This window comes from Mustela nivalis, assembly GCF_964662115.1.
Source record: "Mustela nivalis genome assembly, chromosome: 12".
Taxonomy (NCBI): domain Eukaryota; kingdom Metazoa; phylum Chordata; class Mammalia; order Carnivora; family Mustelidae; genus Mustela; species Mustela nivalis.
The window spans coordinates 81,886,849-81,899,272 of NC_139031.1; the positions used below are offsets into that span (position 1 = coordinate 81,886,849).

General features: G+C 37.5%; 1 protein-coding gene across 9 annotated transcripts in view; it reads left to right on the forward strand.

The window, feature by feature from the left end:
* The window catches only part of MAGI2 (membrane associated guanylate kinase, WW and PDZ domain containing 2), a 1,346,145-nt gene that overhangs the window by 1,227,636 nt on the left and 106,085 nt on the right, over positions 1 to 12,424 (forward strand). The gene's annotated exons all lie outside the window — the stretch shown is intronic.

Genomic DNA, 12,424 nt, shown 5'->3' on the forward strand with positions numbered 1-12,424 from the left:
CAGAGTGCCAAAGTGGACAGTTCAGCAAACAGGTGTGGCGTAGGGTTTGCCCTCTTTCCATTGCGTGACTCAGTTTTCTAAAAGTCTCGTCTAACGTTAAGAATTATACTATTTCTCATTTTCTTGCATGTAGCTTTCCAATTGGCAAATCTCACTGTAATGTTTTAAAGATACAGTTTCTCTGAAGAGCAAACTAAAGACAATGTACAGAGCAACGTAAGAAATAGTTTGAAATCAAAACACAGATCCATAATTTTTCCTTTAATTTGATGATACTTCGTTTTCATTTGAGAGTAAATCTTTTGAAATTTTGTTTTGTTTTGTTTTATGCTTTCTTTTCTTCAAGTTTATTAATCAAATCGCTCTTTGTTTCTTTGGAAGGATTTTTCTTTTTCTTTTTTTTTTTTTTAACTTTTTTTTAAGATTTTATTTATTTATTTGACAGAGAAAGAGATCACAAATAGGCAGAGAGACAGACAGAGAGAGAGATGAGGAGAAGCAGGCTCCCTGCTGAGCAGAGAGCCCAATGCGGGACTCGATCCCAGGCCCCTGGGATCATGACCTGAGCCGAAGGCAGAGGCTTAACCCACTGAGCCACCCAGGCGCCCCTGGAAGGATTTTTCTTGAGTTGACTGGTCTTTCGGCTTTGATACTGGAAAAAATGGGACTCGGCTTCTTGGACACATATTGTCCTTAAAAATGGTGACATTTTCCAAGTAGAGTGCAAGCTGAGGTGGATTTTTTTTTAATGTGTAAGATTTTGAGGCATCTGATGGGTAATTGACTCCTACATATATATGTATATATGTATGTATACATATATATCTATATGTATATATAGAGGTATATATATAAAGGTATAAAACAAAATGAGGAGAATATAGATTATTCGTGTCTCTCTCTGCCTCTCTTTCTACGAAATGGCCATTAGTAAGCACATAATAAAGGTTAGCCATGATAAACAAAATCTAGAATTCATTCTTGCCCTCCCTCTTTGTCCTTTAAATCAATACAGAAAAGCTGTGGTTCTTGGCTTCTGGAACCTCAGATTCTTGGGCTGAGCTTTACCAGCCACTTGCTCCCAAATAACTAAATGAATCCGTTATTCCTACCACCATGTCTACCATTTCTGTGATTTTAACCCCGTGTCAGTGAATTATCCATAATACAAAGTGGGAAGAATATAAATCATGTCAGTTTTTCTCCCAGTTTTCTCACAATTCTTGACAATTGGGAAGTATCCCAGCTGGAATTCAAACCCAGGCAAGGGCTAACTCGAGAGCCTGAGAGCCTCTGCCCTGCACCTCCCCTTACTCCATCTATAGAGGGTTCTAGGTTAGGCGACCTGGCTTCCCTAAACACAGAAGGTCACTTTCTTAACATGATGCAAAGCCAACTCACAAGGGATTAAATAAACCAGAATCTTTGTGGTGCAGGTAAAAACCACACAGCACAAAGGCCATGAGCGAAGTGACTGGACCCCTAGGAGACAGGATAGCCCATCTACCCTGCAGTGGACTTCAGACGTGGCCTGTGTGGGTTCCAAACAGTTACCACATTTTTAAACAAATGATCTAAATGACTGCTAATATATACAGTACTCCCAAGGCATAGAAGCCTAAATATAGAAGTATTCTTCTGTTAAAAGAATATTCTTTCTTGGAGAATTCAAGCCCGAGCAGTCGTTCTCTGCTGGGTCCCTGGCATCAGCATCACCTGGGAACATGTCAGACATGCAAATCCTGAGCCCCACCGCAGACCTACAGAATCAGAAACTCTAGGAGTGGGGTTAGCACTGTTTGATTCACCCCCTGGTGAATCTGATGCAAGGTGAAGTTTGAGAACTTCTAACTGAGCCCGAGGGAAGCTGACTTGACAAGGTAGGACAAAGATAGGATGTGTGTGGCTCAGGCTTTGTTAATTCCCCCCAGGTCTTGTCAAAGGAGATTTCCATCCTGTTCCAGCAGTTTAACTGAGATTTCTAAACCCATGTAAACACAGATTTAGAATTCTGTAGGCAGGTGCTCAATTTTATGAAAGATGCTTTTTCTTCTGACAAGTGATAAAAATGAGTCCTCTACCTGGGTTGCAGTAAATGGTGTTTTAACTTCTTTTCACAGATTATAAAAATAAGCAGTATTTTATAATTTTACATGCCAGTTTTATGGGGCAACCTATTCTTCTGTGTACAAGCTATCTAAAAGGAATTTTATGGCTGGTTTGAGATAATATGGACTAGTTTATTTGGGACTATTATATATGTACATAGATATATATTTCCAGCACTTAATTCTCAAAGAAAAGGAACCACTTGGGAGTCACAGAAATCCCATGGATAAAATTTTACTGGTTGATTTTATCTCCAATCTTTAAATTAAGGCTGGGAACTTAGCAGAGATGAATGGAAGACTTTTTTTCTGCTCTTTATGGGTTATTTTTAATACTCAGATGTTGGCAGGGGTTGGTTTCTCACTCAGGAACCAGTAAAGAATTTGTCCAGGGTGACTGACTTCCTGTCAGGGAAAAGGACAATGTCACCACGTAAGTTCAAAAGTGTCCATATTAGCTACTGTCAGAATTAGGTAACTACTTTATATCTGCGTGGTTGTTCTTCATCATAGCACATAATTAAATCAGATCTTGTTTTAATGTTTATTATCAAATTTTAATCACTTAAGCTAGTGTTTTGTACCTTCATCTGTGCTTATCAGGAATTGGCAATAACCTGTGATTCACAGATGTGTTTCAATTATTTTGGCAAGGACCAGGACCGATAAATATTTGCATGACTCTGATTTGATTACTTTAGACTAATGCACAAACTGGATAATAAGGTTTCCAATTTGGAAATTTTACCAATAAAATCAATCAGGGACCCATTTTTCATCATACTGTAAGATTCACCCTTGATACCTCTGGGGCCCAGACACACACAGATCTTAATTATCCCTGCAGGTGATGCTTACAAGGCAGCCCTTTACTCCATGGATATTATGACTTGGTTGTAAAGTTCCAAGACTCCTGAGAAAAATAGGTGGACAAGAGATTCATGGGCTATCATTAAAAATAAGCTCAAGATGCAGAGAAGCTAACACCAGGTCCTTCCCAGCCTTTAAAACACGAAGGCACATTTCTCCATGTTAATGGGATCCCTTCACCTTCAGTCCTAATCCATCATTTCTTCTCCGTGCAAACTAAACACACACCCACTTAATGATCAAAGAAATGTGGGGAAAAGATTGTATATTCCCCCCTTTCTCATGATCGGAAAAAGCCAGATAAAGATCTGATCATAGCTGGATACCTTAGATGAAACACAGCATAACAGAACTACTCACATCAGAATTACTGTGAGAGAGCTAGATGATTCTGAAAAAACATTTCCTGTAACAACTAATGAATTACCAGGCTCGTGGGTCAGGGATATAAATTATAGCTCTTTTGAACACTTAGTTATTGCACCAGACATTAGCCCCTGAACCTGGGACTTTTTCTGGGTCTTTTACGATAGCCCTCATTGTAGGACAGTGGTGGCATTTAGTAGTACAAGAAAGCCAGGTGCCCTGGTGCCAGGGGAGGTGGGGAGCATGGGTGTGAGGACATCCTACTCACACTGGGGGTTTGAAGAAACTGTGGCACAGATACATATTTTTAAAGCATGTCTGGGACACCTGGGATGCTCAGTCAGTTGAGTGTCTGACTCTTGATTTCGGCTTGGGTCATGATCTCAGGGTTGTGAGATCAAGGCCTGTGTTGGGCTCCATGCTGGGCATGGAAACTGCTTAGGATTCGGTCTCCCTCTCCTTCTCCCTCTGCCTCTCCCTGCTGTGTGTGCACAAGTGTCGTCTCTCTTTCTTAAAAAAAAAAAAAAAAAAAAAAAATTGAGCAGACAAAACATAATCTGGAAATGCAGAAAATACAGGGAATAGAAAACAGAAATATAACCCTCATGTCTGATTGCTTTTCTTCAGTCACTCAGGAAGTCTAATGTCATAAAAACACAAATGGCATTCAGTTTTTAAGCAAAAGTGTAAAAACTTATTAGAAACAATTAATGGATATGTTTTAAAAAGGAGAATGTTTTCCAGTTTGTAAAATAGTCTAATAAAGTTGAGAGGGATAAAATTTTGTACTGATGAATAAATCTCTGGTACAAAGCTCTTAGGGACACAGTGTAATTAAAAAGTGAAAATAAGAAACACAGGCAAAGAATAATGAATATACAAAATAATTTACTGGTAAAGCAGGGGATCTGAAGAAATCAAGAGACATTTGGAAGTAAGGATAGTAGTCACGTAAATAGTCTGACCGTCAAGGTAAAAAAGACTCTGAAAGGAGACCAAGTTTGGTCTTGAAAAGGTAAAGTATTTTCCTGTTTCCGTATAACATAATATATTCTCCATTTCCATAAAGCATACTTTCTATTATAAAAAAGAGCATCATTTTTTAGCTTCATCACCTTAGCAGCTGTGTAACAATTGTATATACCTTTTTAGCATCAAATAGGCTTATTTATAAAATGGCTTATCTTCTTGAAATTCATATGCACAAGTCTGCCTGCAGTGGGCCTCAGGGTCACCTAAAAAATCTTGGTAGACTGAACAAGTGCAAAAAAGATATTGCTTATCCATCTTTTTTTTTTTTTTTTTTGCTTTCATTTAAATTCCAGTTAGTTAACATGCAGTATAATATTAGTTTCAGGTATACAATTTAGTGATTCAATATTAACCTTTAATATCCAGGGCCCATCACAACTCCTTAATCCCCATCACCTATTTCCCCCATCCCCCACCCCTACCCCCACCTCTGGTGACCATCACTTTGTTCTCCATAGTCAAGAATCTGTTTCTTGGTTTGCTGCTCTTTTTCCCCCTACGATCCTTTGCTTTTGTTTCTTAAACTCCACATATGAATGAATTCACATGGTATTTGTCTTTCTCTGACTGACTGACTTGCTTAACATAACACACCCCATCTGGGTCATTACAATTTGCAAGACTTCGTTCTTTTTGATGCCTGAGTAATATTCCCTTATACATATGTGCACCCCATTTTCTTTATCTGTTCATCAGTCGATGAGCATTTGGACTCTTTCCATAGTTTGGCTGTTGTTGATAATGCTGCCGTAAATATCCGGGTACATGTATCCCTTCAAATCTCTATTTTTGTGTCCTTTGGATAAATACCTAGTAGTGTAATTGCTGGATCATATGGCAGTTCTGTTTTTGTAGGTGTGAACGCTAGCAATGATTCAAGCACCCACAAACCCTAGCCCTGCTTAAAAAACAGAATACGATCAATCTCCCGTGTCTCAACTTCCCCACACACTCCAGCCCCCAGAGAACCACCACTCTAAACAAACATTCATCATTCCTTTCAGTTTTACTACAAATGTGTGTATCTCTCAACTGTATTATTCATTTAGTTTTGCACACTTGGGGAACTTTATATAAATGAATCCCATTGTACATGTCCTTCTCTGTAGTTTGCTTTTTATACCCTATACTCGTAACGCATTCACTTATTTTCACTACTGCAAATCATTCCATTGTATGAATACGCTATAGTCGATAGTAGTTATCCGTGGAGATTCGAGATTTTCCATGTCAGTGGACATTTGAGTTGAGCTTTTCATAACTAACACAATCCTTATACGTATTTCCTGCTGCACATATGCAAGAATTTTTCTAGCTAGCCGATATACCGAGGTGGGCACACATTTAACTAAATAACACAGAATTATTTTCCTAAGTGTTGATACAAATTTATACACTTATGAACAGTGTAAAAGAGTTTCCCCTACTGTATATCCTCATAAAACTTCTATTTCAGCTTCTAATAGGTAGGTAGAAAATGACACATCATTTAGGTTTAAATTTGCATCTCTTGATTAAATATGGTGTTCATCATCTTTTCTTATGTTCATCCAGCATTTGTGTTTTCTTGTAAACAAAAATGCCTATTCACACATATTCCCTATTTTCTCTTGAATTGTTTCTTCTTTTCCTATTGATTTGAGAGGTTTCCATAGATTCTTGGTGATAGTTTTTCATCAATTGCTATGTTGCAAATATCTTACTCCAGTTTTTGACTTTAGTTTCACTTTATTTCTGAGGCGCTTTGGTAAAAACAAAGCCTTAATTTTAGTGTAATTGATTTTTCCTTCATAGTTCCCACTTTCTGTGTTGTCTTTGAAAAAATTGTTCCCTCATTCATATTCCTAAAGATTTCCTGTATCTTTTTCTTAAAGTTCTATAGTTTTGCTTTTCATTTCTGAATCTTTAGTCACCTAGAATTGATTTCTCTGTGTAGTATAAGGAAGAAACCCAGTTTTGGTTTTTCTATATGGAGAACCACCTGCCACAGCATCATTGGTTGACTGCCCCTCATTTTACCCCAGTCTACAGTGATAGCCCTATAATGAGTAAAATTTCTATGTGCAAAGGTCTGTTTATAGATTATTTACACTGTTCTGCTTTTCTATTTGTCTATGCCTACATCAACATTCTACTTATCTATTTTTTAGTAAGACTTGATTTTTGATAGAAAAACTATCCATACACTCATCCCTGGACACACATCTTAATTTTTCAGGAGCATCTGGTTGTTCTTGAATCTTTGCCCTTCAATATAAATTTTTAGAATTTGCTTGTCCTAGTAGGATTTGTATTAGAATTGTTTGGAATCTATAAAAAATATGGGAAAACGCTATAATATTTATAATCTTTATAATATTGAATCTTTCTCTCCATGAACATAGATGATCCATTTATTTCGGTTTTCCATAAACTGCTCAAAGATTATGGGCTTTTCCCCATTACATACCTGCAAATATTTTGCTAGACTGACTCTAGGCACTTTGTTTTATTTTTGTTCTTATTATAATATTTTTATTTATTTTTTTAAAGATTGTGTTTATTTATTTGACACAGAGAGAGAGACAGTGAGGGAGGGAACACAAACAGGGGGAGTGGGAGAGGGAGACACAGGCTTCCTGAGGAGCAGGGAGCCTGATGCAAGGCTCGATTCCAGGACCCCAGGATCATGACTCGACCTGAAGGCAGATGCTCTTCTGCCTTCAGAAGAGGGGTGACTGAGCCACCCAGGCACCCCTATTTATTTTTATTTTTGTTTGTTTTTAGAATGAGAGAAAACCTGCGTGCATGAGCGTGGGGGAGGGGCAGAAGGAGAGAGAATCCTAAGCAGGCTCTGTGCTCAGCACCAAGCCCAGTGTGGGCTCAGTCTCACACTCAGATCATGATCTGAGCTGAAATCAAGAGTCAATTGTTCAACTGAGCCACCCTGATATATAGTATTCTTAATGTAATATTAAGATAAACTGTCACCAGTGAAAAGAAAGAGAATTGATTTTTGCATGTTGATCAATTGTATCATGCAAAATTACTAAACTTTTTTATTAATTCAAGTAATTTATCTGTAGCTACCTCTAGATTTTCTACATAGGTAAACACATTTTCGGCAAATAATGAGAGTTCTGGGTCTTTTAAGTTCTTCCATTTTTTTTCTTATTTTACTGCACATATTCAACTTCCAATGTGACTCTAAATAGAAGTGGTCAAAGCAAGCACTCTTGTTCTGTTTCTAGTCTTAACATTTCATCACGAAACATAATGTTTAACGAGTTTATGTAGGTAACCTTTATCAGGTTAAGAATGTTCCCTTCTCTTACCAGTTTGTTAGACATTGTTAGGAATTGATGTTGAATTTTATGTACCATTTCTATATCCATGGGAAGTATCATATGATCTTTTTTAACATGCTGATTGATATGATTAATCATATTAATAGGATTTATTTTATTATCACTCTTCATTTCCTCAGATAAATCCTCTTTATCCATAATGATCTTTTTATGCCTTGATCAGTTCAGTTCCTGATTATCCCTTTAGGATATTTGTATCTTTATTCTTGGGCAAGATTGCCCTGAAATTTTTTCTTGTAGTGTTGTTGAGTGATTTTGATATTAATGTTATTCTAGCCTTATCAAGTGAGAAGGAATAATCCTTTCTGTGATTGTCATTGTTGTTGCTGTCTGGGAAAGTTTATGTAAGCTGAGAATTGTCCTTGCATGTTTGGTAGAATGAACCTGTAAATCCATCCAAACCTCATGTTTTCTTCATGTGAAAATTTTAAATCACTAATTACATTTCTATAAAAACTAGGGTATTCTTCAGGTTTTCTGTTTCTTTTTGAGTCAATTCTAATAAATTTCCTTTTTCTAATAATTTGCCTATTCCATCTTCGTTTCCAATGTGTTTTTAATGTTTCTTATTATATTTTTAATGTCTGAAGGATTTGTTTTTATGTCCTGATCTCATTTATTTGATTGCTGTTTCTTTGTGCATTCTTTATCTTTATTAATCATGCCAGAAATTTGTCCATTTTTTCCTTTCTCTACAGAACCAGCTTTCATATTTGTTCTCTTACTTACTCATTACTGTTTTTCTACTTAGTATCTCTCTCTCCATTTTCTTTTACTCTGTTTTGGTTTTGTTTTTATTTTTGTTTATTATTGCTTAGGTCAGTAATTATCCATTTTTCTCCATTTATATTAATAATGTATAAATTTAAGGCTGTGGTTTTGATATGTAGTATGTTTGTGATTTTAAGTTCTAAATATATTTTAATTTCTACTGTGATTTCCTCTTTGACTCATAGATCATTTAAAAAGTGCTATTCTTTTGTATTTTTAAATGTATAGGGGTTTTCTGGCTAGTTGTTTATTCTTGATTTCTAGTGAGTCCTTGCCCCTGCTCCAGGTTTGCCTGAGAACTCCACAGACAAGGGGCGCGGTCTGCACACTCTCAAGGCCATCATGATGCACTCACCACTGGGTTGTGGACAGAGAGCAGACTGGTGTCCTTACTCTCTGCCACCTCAGCTTGCAGAAGAAGCTCTGCTTGGGCCCACAGTCTCAGAAAGAGAGAGGGAGGATCCCAAATTCACAAGCCTGCCTGGGCTGGGCAAGGAATATGAATGTGTGAGGCATGGAGAGCCCTTGCCCCTTCTGAGGAGCAGCCATAATGAACCCAGGCCAGCTGCTAATCAGAGGGCTGCTGGCTTTCTCCTTCTAAGTCTTCAAACTTTCAAGAGAAAGCAAAACCCCATATTTTTAAGAATCAACCAGACTTGAAAAAATGTTCTTTTTCAATTTAAAAAGGTGTGCATGCAAAGTGAAACAAGTCTGCAGGCAATTGCATGGATCACAGCTATCTTTTCTTTTTTTTCTTCTTCTTCTTTTTTAAAAATTAACATATAATGTACTATTTGTTTCAGAGGTACAGGTCTGTGGTTCATCAGTCTTACACAAGTCACAGTACTCACCATAGCACACACCCTCCCCAATGTCCATCATATAGCCACCCCCTCGCTCCCACCTTCCTCCCCTTCAACAACCCTCAGTTTGTTTCCTGAGATTAAGAGTCTCTTATGGTTTGTCTCCCTCTCTTGTTTTGTCTTGTTTCATTTTTCCCTCCCTTCCCCTATGATCCTCTGTCTCGTTTCTCAAATTCCTCATATCAGTGAGATCATATGACAATTGTCTTTCTCTGATTGACTTATTTCACTTAGCATTATACCCTCTAGTACTATGCACATCATTGCACATGGCAAGATTTCATTTTTCGATCCCTGCATAGTGTTCCATTATATATGTGTGTGTGTGTGTGTGTGTATGTGTGTGTATACACAGACATATATATATAAAACATCTTCTTTATCCATTCATCTGTTGATGGACATCTAGGCTCTTTCCCTAATTTGGCTATCGTGGACGTTTCTTTGTAAACACTGGGGTGCATGTGCCCCTTCAGATCACTATATTTGTTTCTTTAGGGTAAATAACAAGTAGTGCAAATGCTGGGTCATAGGGTAGCTATATTTTCAACTTTTTGAGGGCCCTCCATTCTGTTTCCAGAGTGGCTGCACCAGCTTGCATTCCCACCTACAGTGTAGGAGGGTTCCCCTCTCTCCTTATCCTTGCCAACATCTGTCATTTCCTGACTTGTGAATTTTAGCCATTCTGACTTGTGTGAGGTGGTATCTCACTGTGGTTTTCATCTGGATTTCCCTGATGCCAACTGCTCTTGAGTACTTTTTCATGTGTCTGTTGGCCATTTGGATTTCTTCTCTGCAGAAATGTCTATTCATTATCTTCTGCCCATTTCTAGATGGGATTCTTTATTCTTTCGGTGTTGAGTTTGATAAGTTCATTATAGATTTTGAATACTAGCCTTTTTATCTGATATGTCATTTGCAAATATCTTCTCCCATTCGGTCAGTTGTCTTTTGGTTTTGTTGACTGTTTCCTTTGCTGTGCAAAAGCTTTTAATTTTGATGAAGTCCCAATAGTTCATTTTTGCCCTTGCTTCCCTTGCCTTTGGCGATGTTTCTGGGAAGAAGTTGCTGTGGCTGAGGTCCAAGATGTTGCTGCCTGTGTTCTCCTCAAGGATTTTGATGGATACCTGTCTCACATTGAGATCTATCATCCATTTTGAGTCTATTTTTGTGTGTGGTAAAAGAAATGGTCCAGTTTCAATCTTCTGCATGTGGCTGTCCAGTTTTCCCAACACTATTTGTTGAAGAGACTTTCTTCCATTGGACATTCTTTCCTGCCTTGTCAAAGATTAGTTGACCATAGAGTCGAGAGTCCATTTCTGGGCTCTCTATTCTGTTCCATTGATCTATGTGTCTGTTTTTGGGTGAGTACCATACTGTCTTGATGATGACAGCTCTGTAATAGAGCTTAAAGTCTGGAATTGTGATGTGGCCAGTTTTGGTTTTCTTTTTTCAACATTCCTCTTGCTATTCAGCATCATTTCTGGTTCCATATAAATTTTATAATTATTTGTTTCATTTCTGTGAAAAAAGATGATGGCATTTTGATAGGGTTTGGATTAAATGTATAGTTTGCTCTAGGGGCACCTGGGTGGCTCAGTTGTTAAACATCTGCCTTCGGCTCAAATCATGATCCCAGGAGCCTGGGGCTCAGCAGGAAGCCTGCTTCTCTCTTTCCCCTTCCCCCTGCTTGTGTTTCCTCTCTTGCTGTCAAGTAAATAAATAAAATGTATAAAAAGAAAATGTGTAGATATCTCTAGGTAGCATAGACATTTTCACAAAATTTATCCTTCCAATCCATGAGCATGGACCATTTTTCCATTTCTTTGTGTCTTCCTCAATTTCTTTCATGAGTATTCTATAGTTTTCTGAGTACAGATTCTTTGCCTCTTTGGTTAGGTTTATTCCTAGGTATTTTATGGTTTTGAGTGCAATTGTAAATGGGATTGACTCCTTAATTTCTCTTTCTTCTGTCTTGCTATTAGTATATAGAAATGCAACTTATTTCTGTGCATTGATTTTATATTCTGACACTTTGCTGAATTCCTGTAGGAGTTCTAGCAGTTTTGAAGTCTTTTGGGTTTTCCACATAAAGTATCATATCTTCTGCAAAGAGTGAGAGTTTGACTACTTCTTTGCCGATTCGGATACCTTTTCTTTCTTTTTGTTGTCTGATTGCTGAGACTAGGACTTCTAGTATTCTGTTGAATAGCAGTGGTGATAGTGGACAGCCCTGTTGTGTTCCTGACCTTAGAGGAAAACGTCTGTCCCCACTGAGATTGATATTTGTTGTGGGTTTTTCATAGATGGCTTTGATGATATCGAGGTATGTACCCTCAATCCCTACACTGTGAAGAGTTTTATCAAGGAAGGATCCTGTACTTTATCAAGTGCTTTTTCTGTATCTATCATATGGTAATATCATATGGTTCTTGTTCTTTATTTTATTAATGTACTACATCACATTGATTGATTTGTGGATGTTGAACCAACCTAGCAGCCCAGAAATAAATCCCATTTGGTCATGGTAAATAATCCTTTTAATGTACTGTTGGATCCTATTGGCTAGTGTTTTGGTGAGAATTTTTGTATCCATGTTCATCAGGGATATTGGTCTGTAATTCTCCCTTTTGATGGGGTCTTTGTCTGGAATTGGGATCAAGGTCATGCTGGCCTCATAAAATGAGTTTGGAAGTTTTCCTTCCATTTCTATTTTTTGGAGCAGTTCTAGGAGAATAAGTATTCATTCTTCTTCAAATGTTGTGTAGAATTTCCCTGGGAGCCGTCTGGTCCTGGGCTCTTGTTTTTGGGAGATTTTTGATGACTGCTTCAATCTTCTTACTGGTTATGGGTCTGTTCAGGTTTTCTATTTCTTCCTGGTTCAGTTTTGGTAGTTTATATGTCTCTAGAAATGCATCCATTTCTTCCAGAATGTCTAACTTGCTGGTGCATAGTTGCTCATAATATGTTCTTATAATTGTTTGTATTTCTTTGGTGTTGGGTGTGATCTCTCCTCTTTGATTCATGATTTTATTAATTTGGGTCCTTTCTCTTTTCTTTTGGATAA